Source organism: Pseudorasbora parva, chromosome 1 (assembly GCF_024679245.1).
Source record: "Pseudorasbora parva isolate DD20220531a chromosome 1, ASM2467924v1, whole genome shotgun sequence".
NCBI classification, from domain to species: Eukaryota; Metazoa; Chordata; class Actinopteri; order Cypriniformes; family Gobionidae; genus Pseudorasbora; species Pseudorasbora parva.
The window spans coordinates 6322202-6341825 of record NC_090172.1 but is presented as its reverse complement, the minus strand read 5'-3'; the positions used below and the strand labels follow the sequence as shown (position 1 = coordinate 6341825).

The following is a 19624-nucleotide window of genomic DNA, read 5'->3' as shown; positions in this document are numbered from 1 at the left end:
TTCTGTTAGTATAGAGAGACAGAGAGAGAGAGAGTGAGAGGGAGATTATTAAACATCTATTTTGAAGTGTATATGATTTATAGGCTGTATACACTCTATTAATACCTCAATAAGATGGCATTTTTATCACAAAGTGCTTTTGATTTAAACATGCAGCTATTACGCCGAACGTTTCCTTTTGACATCCAGATTGTAATGCAAAAGTTTTAACCCTTACCTGATGAGACAACTCACAGAAAGCAGTAAACTACTGGAAAGATTACAGAATGACAGACTAAGTGAGATTTCCTTATGGTACAGCAGCTCACAGGCACACACAGCCAAAAAAAGCCTTGACAAATGCATTTTGGCAAGAGTGAAAAAGGATGTAGCTGGAAGCCTCTCCATTTTGACTCATTAAAAATTACACTATAATGGACAAACAAGTGCTGCTCTGTGCGCAAACAATGTGAGCACCTGCAAGTTGTGCGGAGTGCACACTTACACACAATATCTGAAGGAAAAAACCTTCTTGATAATGTTCCCTTGAATATCGTAAGCCAAAGTCTGCTTCTCCCAACCCAAAATTAAATCACTGAAGAAAGTGTATCAGACACTGAAATATTTGAAATCAAATTTTCCCATCATAAATTGTGATGGGATGTAGTCCTTCATCTGAATGTCTACTTTTTTTTTTATTCACCGTACTGAAGCATGTAAAACCATTTTTATGTAGAAAATAAAAAATACTAATAGAAAGAAACGGCAAGGAACACATTGTATGTGAAATTTTGAAGTAGAAAAGGCATTTTCTTGTTAAACATACACCAGTAACGTTTCAAAATACTCTTTTACAGTCATGTATGCATCTAGGAAGCGATTCAATAAATATGCTTTTAATATGTTGTCATGTTGACATGAATAATCATGATTAAGATCACTGTGTACACTATAAAAAATTATTATGAACAATAAATTATGACAACATATGTTTTTTAATTGCTTTAACTCATCAAAATAATATCAAGTTAATTAATTTTACACTAGAGGCTCACATTGTTTCGGGAATTCCGCGGTATGGGAAACTAAATCACTATTGATCACGTGACTGGAACGGGACAGGAAGAAGTGTCAGTGGGAGTGGGCGGGACCAGGAATCGTAATACACTAATACCAAACGTTATATGCAAATATACCATTTAGGACTATACATTTTAATTTTGAACTGGCTTCTATTTGCCCAGTCTCTTTATGCCCTCCTGTTTTCTTTTTTTGGCTGGTTAAATGACTGATGTGCTCCACACCCATAACAGTTGGTGGAGGTCATGCACCAAGTTGGTATATGCCAATTCCAATCACCAATAATAGTAGTTGCGAAAATCATAATCACAATCATGTGTGTGTGTGTGTGTGTGTGTGTGTGTGTGTGTGAGTGAGAGAGAGAGAGAGAGAGAGAGAGAGAGAGAGAGAGAGAGAGAGAGAGAGAGAGAGAGAGAGAGAGAGAGAGAGAGAGAGAATGCATGCCTGTGTGTGTGTGTTTGCATGGATGATTTACATTACATTTATTGACCATTGATTAAGCTGGCTTTCATTTCAATAAAATTACAATCTTAGTTAGGCATGCTGTGATCTGTACTGTATTTTTTACTGTAAGTGACAGATACAGGCAAAAAAAAAACACAACACAGGAGTGTGAGAGAATGGGAATTAATATGCCGTAATTGGGATGCGACATCATTTTCCCTGTTTTTTTTCCGTGGGATTGGGATGGGATAGGAATTATTATTTTTATTTTTATTTTTATTTTATTATTTTTTATTTATTTATTTATTTATTTTATTTTTTTGGGGGGGGGGGGGGGTTGGAATGAGACAGGATTTTTTTTGGGAGTGGGACAGGAGAGGTTTCATCCGCTCCCATGTCACCCTCTATTTTATACAAGAGGACCCACTTTATATTAGGTGGCCCTAACCTACTATGTAGTAACATTGTACATACATGTTGTTACATTGTACTTACATTTTTTTAAATACCAGCATGTAATTACATCTGTAATTAATTTATGTAGTTACATTTGTAAATACACTTTTGACACTTTCCTTACCTATAACCCTTCCTTAAAATGAGCCATATCAACACACCCGTACCTAATTCTACCCCTTTCCCACCTCAAAATCAGCAAAAAAGTTTTGCAATACAATATGAACACAGTAAGTACATTGTACTTATTTTTAAATGTAAGTACATAGTACTTAAGGCCACCTATAAAGTGGGTCCATACAAGATTCAACTAATTAAACGCAGTCACTTTAATGTAATTAAACGCCTAAGCTGATTGTACTTAAAAATTATAAGGCAGCAACTTTTTTTTTTTTTTTTTTTTTTTTTTTTTTTTTTTACCGTGTATGCTATGGATTTGTTGTTCGTCATACAGTATACGGCAGCTGCCAATCAAGCTGTAATTCCCTGTAGCGGCCTGAGGCACTGTTAAACATCTACACACATTACAGATGTGCACACTCATTCACTGCTCTATGCATACATGTGCGTTTATACGTGAACGCTTTTGTGTTTGTGTGCTCGAGTGTGTCAGCACATTTGTGTTGCATTATAAGTGTGGCGCTGATAATACACCAGCACATCTGAGCCAGGATGTGCCCAAACATGTCTCCTTCACAACTCAATGCCATTATATACTCTCTGCCACAACAACTCCAGAGCTCGGGATACGGAAGAGAGAAAACGTATGAGAGGTGACACAGGGAGCACTGAACATGTCTGCGGGGGCGTTTCATCATTGTCATTAAAATGAACACATGCCTGCATGGTCCAATTATTCTGATTATTTAAAACCAGGAAAAGCGAGTCACATATGGGAGGACGAGTTATTAGTGGAGTATAAACCTGCTTAGTACTACTGTTGAGTAAATAGAATTGATGTAATATGCTTTTCTGCTGTAACATAATGAACATATTGCAGTATTAGCATATGCTAATTCATGTATGGGTTAAATAAGGTCTATCTCAAACAAGGTTTACAAATGTGCTCTTTAAGAGGTTACTCTTTTGTGGTAGGAATTTGCATTTCAATAGCATATTTATGTTTGTGCATCTCCAGTTGTAGAGATGTGCGCTTTGCTTCGGGTCTCGACGCTTCATGCACACAATAATTTGAATCATATCCCAATGTCTAAAACCGAAAACACCAATTTGCATGTTCGTTAGATTGTCATTATTATATCAAACTCTTCCGGATAATTATGATATTCAAGGGATTTGTGTAAAACATGTTAAAGCATGGGTTATTGCAAGGAGGTAATTTTGTCTTGAACATTGGGTGGACCCAAATGTCTCTTTTGTGTGTGTGGGGGGGGGGGTCAATTAAATGATTAAAGATAAAATAAGAATGACAAAAGAAGCTCTAGGTCTAATTATAGCCTATATAGTTGTGAGTTTTGAAGTAATCCATTTAAATTCTGGTCAATATTTTATTTAAAAATATGCACACATTCACTCTTGTTTATATGCCTAATACGTCAAGAATGTATACATATATATATATATAAAATATATATATAAAAACAAACTTTTCACATCTAGTCATTATCTTATGAATGACAATTTAAATTATTGAACATTTTCAATTAAAATTGGCGAAATTATATTTAAACAAGTTGAGTACTTGCATCACTGTATGTTACTGTGGGTCGTTAAACGTCCTTTGTAAAACAGTTGTCAAATATGAAATGTTTAGCTACTTACATCTTACCACACATGCACTCTTACACCATCACGTTGGAATACACAAGCTCAGTGAACATTAAAGTTGCAGTGTGTAGTATTTACGAGGATCTAATGAAATGTCAATAGATATATAATGTACATAACTATGTTTTCAGTGGTTTATAAAGTTATGTTTTTATTACCTTGGAATGAGCCATTTCTATCTACACACTAAGGGTCCCCTCTACCTTTTTTTGTCGAAGAATTGCCGTTTTCTCAATTGAAAAAAGTTCTCTGCAGAGCGCTAGTCACTCTCTGCTCTCTCCGATGTAACATTTTTGTCCTGTGTTGGCCCCCATAGCTTCTCTATGCGCTTTTAAAGGGAGGGGGAGCGTGTTAAGTGACTGCAATTCACAACCTCACCACTAGATGCCGCTAAAATTCACACACTGCACCTTTAATCTCCACCTACTTTGATCTGATTGCCCATCATTTTGACATTGATGAGTTCTGTTTGACCGTTAAGGCAAACCAGCATAAAAATGTAAAAATGTCTGCCATTCTAACAGCATTAAGAAATATAAAATGTTGGGGGGACAATTTGGCCATTTCCATTTATTGAGAGGACTTTATGGACTTCTATGGTGTTACAAACCTGGGTTATAGATGGGAAGTAGATCCACATGAAACTGAATCATTTTTTTGTGGAAGAGTTGTATATATGATATGTATATAAAATGCATTGAATGAAGTTGAGAGTACTACCCATTTATTAGCAGAAGAATGCACTATACAATTCTAAGGAGCAATGGATACGCATAACTTTGTCGATGGCGAGCGTATAAATTCTGCGGAAAACTGTAGAGATTTCTATGTTCATTTGGTGGATGCTGATCCTAGCTGCACTAGTTTTTTGTGGCATGTTTGCTGGGAATTGCAAGCTCCTATTCACAGTAAAACTGCTTTGGAATAATACATATTCTGAAAAGTGTTTTTCAAATCGATTTGTTGAAATTTAGTCATTTAGACAGAAAGCATAGCTCAAATAAAAAGGTCTTAAAAAGAATCTGAGGAGAAACGTATCAAGTTCATGTTGAAACCTGACTTTTGATTTCTGGTTAAAAAGTGAAAGCTTGCCGTTGTTAAAGCTGCAAAAATAATTCTGAAATAAACCATGAACCAGAGCAATATACAGGGCTTCCAATTAAGACTGATTAGTCAACTCATCGTTCAGGCAACAAACAGGCTCTTTTTACTCCTGGTATTAAAATGCATTTTGGTTGAGAGGGAGACACATTCCCTTACACCTGGTGTTTTAATCTGACTCTTCTGACCTGATTTCTTTGAGGGGGGAGTTTATGAGCAGGTAAATGTATGGTTTTTTTTAGATCGTTCCATCTAATGGACGAAATAAGCTCACTCAATTTACATATAACCATATGAACATATGAGCATCAGCTTTAGTTTCTGCTCAGACAGCCTCAAGACCAGACGAGTGTGTGTAAGAAATCAGGAATGGTCAGAGAACATTGTGCTTGGCACGTTTTTCATCTTCAAACCAAACTTGGGTCTCCAGCCGACAAAGTTTAAAACCCGTCTGGCTCGCGCTCTTCCCATAATGTTCACGCATTAGGTCAGTAGATGGAGAGAAGACGGTCTTTTGTGGCTGTTTGAACACATTCGACCACATGAGCGACTACAAAAGCAATCTGGTCCAATGTGTTTTCCACTACCTCTGGAAGTGGTCCAAAGTGGACAAGCTTAAAACGCTTTAGACCCGTTTACACCTGTATTTAGTGTCGTCCACTCATGATCCGATCGACCAAAACACATCTTAATACCAGGTGTAAACAGCGCCACAGATTACTTTGAAAATATGCACATTTCTCTGTATCTGAACCTTAAACTCTGGGTTCAGAGTCTGAAGCAACCGCGCAGAGCATTCAGAGGTGCGAGATAAGTGGCTCTCCACTAACTTTAGCAAGACCACCTTCCTACATCTCTGCCTTTGGTCTCAAGCCTGTCAAAGCCAAAGTCTAGTGTGCCACAGCCTGTTAGAACACTAATTATCACAGCTTCTAAGAGGCAGGAATGTCACCTGTGGAAACAGTTGCAGCCTTAACAAATAATTGCATGTTCCTATCTGCCCGTCTCCAGCACCATGGAAATGGTCTTATTAGCGAGATAAAGGAGGAAGCAGGCAACAAGTCAATGCCATGGTGAGAGCGGCCCATGGCTGCGACACGCCATGGTGGGAGATGACACTTATCGACAGATTACATAAACCACTCAGGTTCTAGCTAAGCAGGAATTTGGCTTTCTAAATGAAGAGAACCAATTTCAGCCATCGCACAGGGCCGGGGTAATGAAATAGAAGATGAGAGGTCTGAAATGTAATTTTCTGTGTGGACTCCTTTTGTGCCGTTATCTCTAAAGGTGCAATAATGGTTCAGTCAACGACTTCCACTGACCCCGTAATGACCCACAGTAGTTCAGGTCTCTGAGTAAAGAACTATAATTACCATATAATTACTAAATACCACATATTGTGAAGAATATTTGTTCAGAAATGTCTGAAGTATTTCAAAGTATGCTTGTTTGGAACAAGCAGCGTCAAATTATGCATATTCATAGCAGCCAGACATAACAGAGATTCCACACGCCACACGCATCCGTCCTCCAAACAAATTCATTATCGCTGGAATGTGTGAAACAACTTAGTACAACACATGAACCTTGAGAGACAATTTTACTAATTTTTAAGTCGAAATTGAAAAGGACCATTCGAATTTTATTAACATTGTTTGCATAATAACATATTTTCATAGAAACGGAAGTCTACAATGATCAAAATCAAATCAAAATGCTTCAGCAAAATGCCAATTATAAGTTTCCTCATTGCATATAACTTACTAGGTCTTGAGATTTCGCTTTTTTTTTAAATATTCCAACTTTTCTTCTTTGTTTCTAAAACATTTTTTAAATTAAACAGGTGTATAAACATAATATAAAATGCTTTTCCCCAAGTCTATAAGCTCTAGAAGAATCTCTGGTTGTGCAGAGAGAAAATCAATTGATCTGTTTTGTACTGGATCTTTCAGCTGGTTTCATGAATAAATCTAAAGTCCCAGAGCATTGATGAATCAATGATAGAGTCTCTCACGACCAATCTCCTGAAGCAGACAGCAAAGGTCCAGTGGAGTGGATGGCCACTGGCGCTCTCCTGCTGGCAAGACCCAAGCGTTTATTTCATGCCTCTTTAAACCGGCGGGGTGAGATGCGGTGAAACCGTCTGATAGGATCCAACTCAAACCTGAGGCCTGAAGCCTACCGCCTGGTGCTGCAACTATGGGCCGCTTTGGGATCAATTCCTGTTGGCCAGAGTGCTGGATTGATTTACAGGGCCTGTCAAAACAACTTTCTCCACCTGCCTCCAATGCGCCACAATTATGTGCAATGTTTGGCCCATCACAAGGATGGCACATGCAAGGGCACAGGCAGTAGTCCCGTTTCCTGCCTGAAGCTTTAAAGTAATATTTTACACACCAAAATGAATATTTTGTCATCATTTACTCATCCTGACGTCATTCCAACCCCCTATGATTTTCTTTTTCATACAAGGAAAGTAAATGGCGGCCAAAAAAAACGACTAAAGAAGTGTCTACACTACATTCAAAGCCTTACAATAGCTTTGTGTAAGGAATACACATAAATTTAAATCCTACTTATGCAAACATGAATATGCACAGCACAATGTAATTATCAAGGATAAACCATGTAAATTTGATTGCATTGAAATGACAAGCGTGGAAATTCTGCTTAAAATCTATTTGTGTTCCACAAAAGAATAAAAAATCAGATTTGGAATTAAATTAAGGTATTGCAAAAAAAAAAAAAAACGATAAAGAATTTAATTATATTTGATATTGTTGACCTTATCCAAGCTTCTTTAGGATGCATTGGGTGACCTTATTAAAAAAGCATGTCTGTCACAATACGCTTCAAATTCCACCGTCCCAACTTGTGACGGTGCTAAGCAAGTGTGGAAATAGTGCATATAAAACCCAGGTAATAAAAGCTGTGAATAAAGCCTGCTTATCATAAGAGATTTCCCAGCCAAAACCAAGGACACGGGCCGAGCGACATGCGGTGAGGCATGAGGAATGAAATGGCAGTGATGAGCAGAGAGGCCATCTGCATTTCACAAGTCCCAGCATGTCAAAGACAGCGTCTGTTTGGAGTGCACCTCCATCTGTCATAAATCACTTCTTCTCACCACAGCACTAATGGCGGAAAGGTCACATGGAATTTTCTGACATGCTGTTTGTTTGTCATCCATCGGCAAAGGGATGCGGCTGTGTTTATTGGTGCCACGTGAGTAGCGGCGACCAGATGAGACCCATCCATGGGATCTGCGCTAACATGCTAGTAAAACAATCTTATTTAAAAAATATTGTTTCAAAAGACCATACCTTTAAAAAGTTCACAGACAACCAACCCTGACCGTAGTACAAAAAGTTTTTAAAACCTCTTATACAAGATCAAATGCCCTGTTTACTCCTGGTATTAACATGCATTTGGTCGAACAAATTACAAGTAGACGAGGGACACATTCCTGTTCACACCTGGTGTTTTAATCTGTCTCTTTTGTCCACTTTCAACCACTTCTGTCCTGATTCCTTTGAGGGGAGGGTCTATGTAGAGGTAAATGTACTCTTTCAGATATTTCGATCTAATGGATGAAATAAGATCACGAATATTGTCACAAATATGTTTATATTAACCCAATTAAAAGTTTCACAAGGTGTTTAAGACATAACTGTTAGGACTAAAGTTGTAAAAGATCATTATTCTGCATGAAATGCAGACTAGTTAATGATTTAGTTAAAAGTTAGGTCACCTTTTAAAAGTAACCTTTGCATCGCTGCATCAATAGGACGAATGCTCAACCAAAAGGAACACTAATCACCATAATGGTGAGTTGACACAAAAACATTTAAAGCTACACTGTGTAACTTTTTTAGTTTATTCTTAGCTAAAAACACTTAGTTCTTTCAAAAATATATGTGCTCATTAATGTATATTTACTTCTTTCAAGTAATAAAGTATTCTCGTAAGTTTATAATATGCCACTGAAAATACATACGGGTGAGGGGTTCGAATGCCGGCCGCCATGTTGCCCCTCCATCTTGAAAGTACATTAGCCAAAGAGGGACATACCCATAAATTCAAGCTTCGCCTTTCGCGTTTTATTACTCGATGGCACCGTGTCGAATGTAAAGAGGGGGATTGCCATGTTAATCTTGGACTAAATCGGCCACCGTAGGAGTTCAAACAAAATTAAAGGGATAGTTCACCCAAAAATTTAAATTTGATGCTTATCTTTACACAAATGCAGATGTTTAACTCCAACCATTGCTCGTATAATGCATGTCAATGGGGTCTAGACCCCATTGACATGCATTATACGAGCAATGGTTGGAGTTAAACATCTGCATTTGTGTTCTACTGAAGAAACACACACCAACATGTTGGATGCCCTGGGGGTGAGCAGATAAACATCACATTTTCATTTTTGGGTGAACTATCCCTTTAAGTAAGGTTTAGAACAAATGTTGGATTTTACAGTGCATGCCAAACAGTGAGAGAACATTGTGCTTGATATGCTTTTTGTCTTCAAACCAAACTGCGACCAGTTTTAGACATTTTAGACCCGTTTACATCTGTATTTAGCACTTTTAGCTCAAAGTGACAGTAGCCATTGACTTGCATTATACGAATCACCAAGGATCATAGTTTCAGCTAAAAATCTTCTTTACTGTTCAACTGAAGAAAAAAGTCATCTCCATCTTGAATGGCCTGAGGGTGAGTAAATTAACAGCACATTCTCATTTTTGGGAGAACCATCCTTTTAAGGAGCCATTTCCCCCTGACCAAGAACACTTACATGGTTTTGTTGTTGAAACCTTGTGTATTTAGGTTGAATCAATTCAACCTGAATCAAAACAATAATTTTGACTACTTGAATTTAGATTTTACCACAGGATGTACAATGATGTGTAAAAAATCCTTAAGCTGCAAACACTGAAAATCCCCCCACAAAAGTGGTTATTTAAGTCAAAGTGAAGTCAAAATGTTATTTAATCTAAATAATTAGGTTTCACCAACAAAAGTAATTTATAATGGGTCCTATCAAATAGAAAATAAATCATTTTATTTACGTTACCACTTTTTTCTAGTGCACTAATACGTTTACATTTACTTTACGTAATTAAACTTAACTGTTATTAAGTTAAATAATAATCAATTTAGTTTTGCAAAAACTGATTCTGTCTGCAATTGCTCAAAAAACTGGAAGTCCCACCCCCACACTCACGCCATTGGTTGAGCCAAAATTAGAGTTGTTGAGCTGCTCAAACAAACAGAGCAATGTTTAAAAAGCACCACTATTTACACAAATGGCTTACTTAAAGGTGTCTATGCATATTTAAAAAAGAAGGATATATTGGATATATTGCAAATATCGCAGATGATTATGCCTAACTAATTGAGAGAAAGAAATAGCGATTACAATTAAAATGTGTTAATCCTGCAGCAATAGAGAACTCTGTCAGCATTTACTCACCCTCATATACAACAGTGATTTAAGACACCAACATATTTCTCAAAATATCTTATTTTGGGATTTTGGGTGGAGTTAGTATCCTTTCATTTAAAAAAAAAAAAAAAAAAAGATGTACGTCACCTTATAATCAATGGTTGAATAGCATACTAAATGTTTCCAGGAACTGTAACCTTTTATATTTAAAAAAAAAAAAAAAAAAAAAAAACCTAACCCCTGGAACTGTTAGTATTTGCATAAGGCATTGGAGAGGTTAAGCAGTGTTTACAAAGCTGAAGGCCGCACTGTAGCAAGATTTCAAACTCATTGAGCAGGTCCACTTTGCATACTAATGTTCAGAGGTAGCTTAAAGTCTGTATCTTCCCCCTGTAAATCCAGGACAGCTTCAAAGCAAAGTGAATCTCCGCCGCTCATGATAACAATACAGCAGCAAGTAATGAAAGGCCTGCTAGGGATTTATTACGATGGAGAAGAACAGAATATGGTGCCAGAGATCCTGGACGCTCGACATTTGAATACAGGCCACAAATTATAAACAGTTTCAGTAAATGAAGTGACTGGGTGTCTTTGTTCCACAGGCGTACATCTTCCTATTGCAAGCAAGGAACAGGGCGCACTAACCACTAGCGTGGCCAGCTCTGGGAAAGGAAGTTATTGAAGCCTGGATTTCCTGCTTTCAGCTGTGGCCAAGAACTTGGAGGTTTATGGCGGTTTCAGGAACTGACTCATCTAATGATTCATGGATCAGAGATTGCTTTTCACATGTGTCTGGTCATGGAAAAATTTGCTTGAATAAGAACATACAACATTTAAGTATGCCAAAGACGGCTGAAGAGCACGATATTATTAGATATAAAAGCATAAGCCTTTCAGAATTACTGTTTTTTTTTTTTTTTTAAGTTGTTCGGACGCCATTTGTATCAACATTAATTTCTTCCACTGAACTGACTAAGCCCTCCATCTGGTTAGAGTTACAAGGCTATAACTTTGAAATGTTGGAACAAGCCTCGCTAGTCTCTTCAGTACAACAAGCAAAAAATGATCTTGAATTCACAGAAAATGTCTTCTATTACCAATGTTTACTAAGAGAACTTCAAACTAAAGTGGTCTCTGTGTCTTCAAATAGCTCTGGAGCATATTAGTCCATTACAATCACTACCGCAGCTGAGAGTCAGAATTTTTAATGTTAAAATAAATTTTGTGTGTGTGTGTGGGGGGGGGGGGGGGGTGCAACTGCTAAACATGAGCAGCACTTTCAGAAATGGTTGTCAGAACCAAAGTGTACTCCGTAGCTGGCATTCATTTTATGGCAGTTGTCCTGAAGCACATTTACTTACATGACGTCAGTGGCTAAGAGCCAGCTTTTCATTTTGGTGGCAATTTACCTCAGCTTCTTTACAGGCTTGTTGTTACAACTAAACAGCAGACCACACTCAGTTATTCCCTTGGAGAATCAATTTACCGTGGGTCGTGCTCAGACTTTAGACTAACGGTTTTTGTTTGTAACACAAGATTAAACAATTTTTTTGAAGTAGCGACTGAACACTTGATTTAACATGTTATATAATATTTCCTCAGTTTAAAAACAGAGGCAACATGCCTGGCCAACTGTAAAATATGAGATATGGAAAATGCATGTGTGCAGAACTATATTCTTCCTCCAACACATGGTGATTCAAATCCAATCTGAATTTTAATATGTAATGTGAAAAACAGATATGATACACATTTGAACCGCTGTACCATGCACGTGACCCAAGCGTGTCAGTGTCATTTCCGATTATAGTTAGAGAAATGCACAATATATCGTTTAAGCATTGATATCAAGATGCGTGCATCCGCGATAGTCAAATCGCAGGATTTGCGATGTCAAGTATAGGGATCATAGTTGATCCATACGGTCCAGGCACCACGGTTCGAAGCGCACATGTTTCTCTGATTAATTGCAAAGATTGACCATCATGGAGTTAAAGTTTATCATTTAATCATGTTTTTGAACCATTTTAAACCATTTAAATGCAATAACACACCAAAGATAACTCAAAATAGGAACGTGCGCACTGTTTTCTGTGCGAACACACAGAAACATTACGAACACTAAATTCCATTCTCTTCTGCAATTATTTGTGCTTGAACGGACACATACACGCAAAATTAAGTCAAAATGCCCGTCTCGGTGAGTATCCGAATAAACAGTCACTTATGGCTTACATAAAGAATTGAGAAAGAAAACAGTTGCGTATCAGCATATTGGGTGGACACAGTGGTTCATGTTGGTTGTCTAAAAACCAGAAGGTTGTTGGTTCAATCCCCGGTTCCACCTGACTGAGTGTTGAGGTGTCCTTGAGCATGACACTGAACCCCAGCTGCTCCCGACGAGCTGGATGGAGCCTTACATGGCTGACATCACCGTCGGTGTGTGAATGGGTGAATGTGAGGCAATATGTAAAGCGCTTTGGATGGCCATAGGGTCTGTTAAAAGCGCTGTATAAATGCAGTCCATTTAACATATTGGATCCATGCATACGGTCTTAAAGTGACAACAGCCCTAATATTCCTGCTGCTGTCTGTCAATGTTAAACAAACAACAAAAGACAAAGAGAAATTCAGTTCTGTTGCTTTAACAAAGATTAATTACATTTCATTTAAAAAGTGAAGACTATGCAGTGTTATTTTACATCTGATTATTCATTCGCTGCACCTGAATACTATTAGACTTCCATGAAAAACATAAATCACTGCTTATTTTGTATCTTTTCTATGCAGATTCACTTCCTCACAAAATCATCCCAATTATTCTAGAATGATTCATTATTCCAAAAAGAGGTATTTAAGTGATCTGGTGAAATGGTTTTCATATCGAGATATATATATATCTATATAACAGAAAAACAACATATTGCAATGTCAGCTTTTTCAAATATCTTCTATGCATTCAAAAAAGGCTATGAAACAGAATGCACGGGTCACGAGACATATTGTTAAAAGTTTACAAATGTTATGCATTTTAAGTTATTCATTTGTTTTTTGAAACAACTGTTTTAGCAATATCAGTATCAATTATTATTTTTATTTTTTCTATTATGAAATTCTGTAATTTGGTTATTTTAGTGTGGTGATGTTTAACTTCACACTTCAGTTCTCACCAATAATAGATCCGGCTTATAAACATGAAGTGTTTGCGATAAATCTGATTAGAAAGAAAACCAAACACATAATGAGGAAACAGGGCAGAGGCAGGTGAATTTACACTGTTTAACAATGAATAACAGCCACGATGTGAACTATAATATAAACAATTCCAGCACTGAAATATTAAAAACAGATTGGCAGTAGTTTTGCATTGCAAAAAACTTGCATTTAGTGAACAAATAAAGAACAATACTTGATGGATGATGATTTGTAAAACATGTCATTGTAGCAGCTGCGGTTTTGATGCACGTGTTAGCGAACTGTAAAAGAGTCACACTTTGATAAGTTTGATGCTAATAACCAACTTTCAACCAATATGACACACTTCCTTTTTTCTCCATCCAACGTATGCGATTCATTTTCTTCAAAAACTTTAATAAAACCAGAGGATCCATCCAAAGTTGATTTCATCAATCAGGAAAGAGTGGCCAATACAAGATTTGTATAAAAAGACATCTGATTTGTTCAGCTCTTTATTTATAACAGCTGTTTGCATTACTTGAAGAATGCACTCGAGAGAAAAGACAAGAATATTGCTGCAAAGCATAACCATCCTTGTATTCACTAAATATACTACGAAATACAGAAATCCATTTATGCAAATCATTAAACACAGAACCTTCCCTTCCAAGGACTCACAAATGTATAATATTTTCCATGGCTTTGATTTTTTTACCCCTCCCGCGATAATCGTGATTCCTGTTTGACCACAGATAGATTCTAATAGGAAATGATGCCTATGAAGAGTAAAACACACAGGACGTGGCTGTTTGTGTTGGTCTTTCTCCCAGCAGAGTTTAGTAGTTCACATTACCCCTGACCACAGAGCACAGCAAAGTGAGTTAGCTGCTTCTAGAAGTGGCAAAGGCACTTTTGTGCGGTTCATTCATATCTGTTGTAGCCTTGTTGAGGTAAACCCTATTTCATAGTGTGTCGCCATTATAAACCTATTTGTTCCACGCTACCCACCGAGTGAACATAAATCAATTGCAGTCAATAAAAACATCAACATGTGAGAGAACATACGCTTAGATAGGCTAGAATAGCTTGTTTTCAATGCGCCAGGTGTTAATTCAAGAATAACTGCTAATTTGGACATGATTCAAAACAACTCTTAAAATTATTCACTAGAATGATGCAATGTTTCCAAAGAAGATCGACAGCAGTAGACCATATGCTCATGGAAATCGTAAGCTGCAGATTTTGAGTTACACAAACATAAAGTGCCCCTGTTGTCAATCATTTTTCCTTAAAACTCATCTTTGATCACCAAAATGACATATTTAAATGTTTTTTTCCCTGTGAAAAAAATTATGAATGCCCTAAAATAGCTTGAATGTAACTCGACACCCTTACTTCATTTAGTATACTTGGAATTATGAATATGCAAATGAGCCCCGCCTCCACTCACTCGCACTAGCTCAGAGATCAACTTAGTCGAGTCAACTTTACTGTAGGAAATGCTGCACAAAGTTATCACTTTTTACAAAGTCGTACATATGGTAATTGATATGACTAGCCTTTTGGTTGACCACATTATAAAACAGCTAATAATGTGTTGCTAATGTTGCACAAACATGTTCCTGTTCCCCATCTCAGTCTGCCTTCAAAAAAATTCAGCATCCTTAGAAAAACTTTGAACATCAAAGAACGTCAGCGGAGAAAGGCATATTGATATAGTTCATGATAACATCATAATATACTGGGATAACCTGGCTTCTCTTGAAACTCTCCTGCTTCATAGTTAAAGATATCCTAAATCCCGCCCGCATTTTGACATGATTAGTTACAAGGTAGTTTGTGGCGTCAGAAATATCAGCGATATCAAACCGCATATTTTTGCGTCTTTGGTTCACTGCGGTTTTAAAGAGAAAATACTCAGCAATGGTGTTGACTTATGAATGGTTTGCACATGGTTTGTCTTAAATGTATTAAAAACACCACATAGACATATAAACAACATGAAAAACTTGATTTACTTTCAAATCAATAGTTTGTTGTAGTACTAATAAAAATGTTTCATTTGCATGTGCTACAACTCCATTACAGTACACAAAATTCACAACGGACTGTTAGCAAGCATCCCGCACGGGAACGTAAAAAATACAAACCGAGGAAATCCTATTGTTTAGTGTGCAGGATGTCAGTCAGACTAGAATATACTCCAACTTTTTGATCTTTCGTCCTTTTAAAAGAAACAACTTGGAACAAGCACATCGATGCTGGCCAACAGAAAGTTAGCGACTCAAATATGAAGTGATTTAAAATGCCATTGATAAGCTGAGTGAAGCGATATCTTATCTGAAGCATACACGGGCCATATGGTGCCACGGCCGCTGCCGCCTGTTGCTGGCATAACAATAGCCTGGACAGGACAGCGAACGACGGGCACGGTATTAGCCTGGATTCTCTGAGCAGTAAACGTGAGACCAAACGCTCATATTTGCATCTTTTTTTTTCTTTTACAGGTGCGGAAAGGGTCTAAACCAGATGTCTGCTTGAGCACAAAACTGTTTGCCTTCTACAATTCAACAGCCTCACACACACACTCCTCCCGGCTCAGCAACAGGAAAAACAATAGGTTCTCTCAATGCGCTCCCATTCCCCCACAATCCTCCATTCCCAGAGGTAACCCAATCCACTATGTCTGAGCAATGCACCTATTCTCTTCTCATTTCACAACTGAAAGACTGCTTTCTTCCTGAGCCACGCCGGAGAGCACCACTGAAACAGAAAGTATTGAAATTAATGTTTTTTTCCTCCTGATTTAAATTCATTATTTATGGACTGTGATATGCGATTTTTCTTAACAAGGATTGTAGCTTGAAAGGGCAATGCTGTACTTTTGCAAAGCTAAACACAGTTTTCATTCCCCCCAAAAAACTGAGTTTTTGTCGGTTATGTTCTGATCAATAAATAACTACATACTCAATGTGCATTTTATATATTAGAGAGGCTGTACACAATATAAAGATCAGCGGCAGGGCTGGTTTGCCTGAATCCATCTATCAATGGTGCTCAAAATGTTTTTAACCGCAAGACAATCTATTCCTCATTCATAAATGATAATAATACAATAACGTACCTTACAATAAAACCTGGACTCATAGCAACACGGTTAACACAAATTAGCAATATACTAACAAACAGCCAACTAAAGTAAAGGGTAAGTTAGAAACTTGCATCATAAAATTATCTCCACTCTGATTTTATGGTTTAAGCTTTCTTTTTCATATGCCAGTGGATGTGGCTAATGACTACTTTATAAGGTTCTTCTGTTTCCTAACCACATCTGATCAAGAGTCAGATGTTCGACATCAACTGATGGATTCTGTGGACTCTGACTTGAAAATGTCAAGCAAGCGTGTGTTCAACAGGTTTAAGCGCACTCTGCATAACACTGAGCACAAAGGACTTATTGCGGTGCCTATTTTACACAACAAGCAGATTTGCTTCTCGTCACTTGTGATACTGTATGTCAGAGGTTATATCTGATGGAAGTCAATCTGTTTACTGTAGTACATGATAATGGCTCAGTTAGAGGACACAAACAACACATTGTGTCGCTCGGACCCTTCTTCATAAAAGGGCCAATGTGAAATATAAGACAATAATTAACTGCAAGAAAAGAGGTCTTTTCCCAAAACACACAAAAGAGGAACTTGTTTCCCTGTTAAGAAATAAAGTCCGGAACAGGGCAGCAGTTTAAAACCTTTTGCATTAGTAAAACAAAATGAAATAGCTAATGTATGTTCTCATAATACACTGTAAAAGTGCTATTTCTACCTGTTCACAGCAATATTCTATTTGTTTTCATCAATGTATAATCTTTTCTGTCATTTCTCCTCATTTTTGTAAATATGTGAACTCAAATTTCACCATATGACATTTCAAGTGAAAAAGTTAAATGCAGGCAGTGACTTGGGCATCACTGATCCTCCTTAAATTAAGGCAACAATTTTAGTGTGATCTGACCTCTAATGACTTTGTAGCCTACTACAGTTAGCTTGATTCAGTCGTAACATTTACACTAATATTACTGACTTGAATAAAAACAAACAATACATTTATAATGATAAAAGGGCTTTGGTCACATGAAGGGGACGTTGTTGTTACATTATAATTACTGAAATAAGTGCTGAGTAGTAATATTAATTAACTACATGTACTTACTATAAAGTTACGGTTAGGGGTTACACTTAATTTAAAGGTGTCTTTGATACACTGTGAGTATACATTTAATACTGAGTAATATTAAGTACTTACTATAGGGTTAGAATTAGGGTTTGGTTTGGTTTTAGTTGCATATAATTATGCATAATCTATAGGCCTAGTTATTACAATAGTAACTACATGTAACATATGTAACAATGCCACTAAAATGACCTGGTTAGGGTTTGGTTTAATGTTAGTTAGCTGTAATTATAATTTACTGTTATTACTATAGTGAGTAGTAATGTGTAACTATGTCACCATAAAATAAAGTTTTACCAAATTCTTCCAGTTGTTCCACTTCCCTGGTTTTCACCCAAATAAATTTTGCTAACACTTTATTTTACAGTGTCCTTGTTACATATAGTTACTGTAGCAATAACTAGACTATAAATTATGCATAATTGTATGCAACTAACCCAAAACCAAACCCCAATCCTAACCCTAACCCTATAGAAAGTGCATGTAGTTAATTATTATTGTTCAGTACTTAATTTCACTGTAACATGGTCACCTTAAAATAAAGTACAACCTGCATTTCTATAGTAAAAACTGTGATAAATCATCATGGGCTTTAATGTGAATGTCTCACAAGCTCTGTGATGAAAGAAATGACTAATAGCAAGTTACAGTTTTATCATAATAGTAATAACAGTAAGGGGGTGAATCATAATTAGCTTGATAATACAGAATTAACACTAAAAAGTGAAACTCACAGCTCGTTTTGTTTTTCAGTTTAAGCAGCTCGAGGTGCGATTAATATTTTATTTCATAACTAATAAATACACAAAAGGACAATTAAAAATGTCAAACATTATAGAATAATAATATATGGAGTAGTTAGTGTGGAGTTGGTAAAGCTAGTCATTGATGAATTGCTAGGCTAAGCTATGCCGTCCCGCTGTTACTATCGTTACGTTCATAGTTTCGTTCGTGATGAAACAGCGTTTCTTAATAACAGACTTTAAAATACACACCTTGAAACTGACACACTATGTTTTAACGGGCATTGTAGCTAATAAAGTCTAAATACAACACGCGACGACGTTACTCCATAAGAAACGGGGCGGGCAATCCCAACAAAGGAAATGACAGAGGAATAGCAGCCAGATTCTCCCATGAAATCTTTCGGAAACATTAAAAAACAATGTCAACAACTACTAGAATTGGATATGGCAGATTTGGACAAACTTCTAAACTGCACAACAGTGAGCTAAAGTTTCTCAAGAGCAAGTTAGGTGCGAGTACACAGGGTTGTTGTTGTTGTTGTTGTTTTAATAAATAAAATACATAGATATTAAAGCTTAAGGATATCATGTGTTTTCCAGTGCGTATTAAACAAGGAAACAAGGGTAATATGAGTAAATAAAGATGCCAAGAGTTGGCGTATACGTCAAATAAATAAAAAGGAGAAAAGTCAAATGTACTTACGGGTGAGATCCGAACAGAAGTTGGAGAATAAACGCCAAAGATACGCGAGCAACAAGTCTCTCCTCGATATATTTGTGCACCGCTCCGAAATAGCCAACTATGGAGGAGAAAACAGCAACATTTGGATCCGTCATCTTGTCCAAAATTCTTTTCATGCAATAATCAATGTCCAAAAAACGTTCCACCCAAAACGACGCGTATTGTTTCTGGTGTAAATGTGCAGGACTTACTGCAGCGCACGAGCGCGCAAGGTCAGCTTCTTTAGCAAAAATGTGAAAAATGTCAAAGATTTTCGTGCTATGTCAGACTGAGTCAGTGGACAAAGTGAAAGCAGCACCCTGTTGCTGCAGCGTCGAACTAAAATCCCATTGAAAAGATACTTTGAGCCCGACCCCTCTTGTTACATGCCTATCAATAATCATAATCACGCAACACAGTTTGCATTTGCTCGTCTGCTTTAACTTA

General features: G+C 37.0%; 1 protein-coding gene across 6 annotated transcripts in view; it reads right to left on the bottom strand.

Annotated features, from left to right (window-relative positions):
* Nucleotides 1-19624, bottom strand: part of tead1b (TEA domain family member 1b) — an 81499-nt gene that overhangs the window by 61628 nt on the left and 247 nt on the right. For 5 of the 6 annotated variants that reach the window (XM_067459910.1, XM_067460086.1, XM_067460253.1 and 2 more), the window contains exon 2: nucleotides 19160-19256. The gene's annotated coding sequence lies outside the window, so the exon portion shown is untranslated. Of the gene's footprint in view, nucleotides 1-19159; nucleotides 19257-19389; nucleotides 19529-19624 lie in introns of those variants that run through there. The other variant, XM_067459997.1, reaches the window with a different exon arrangement.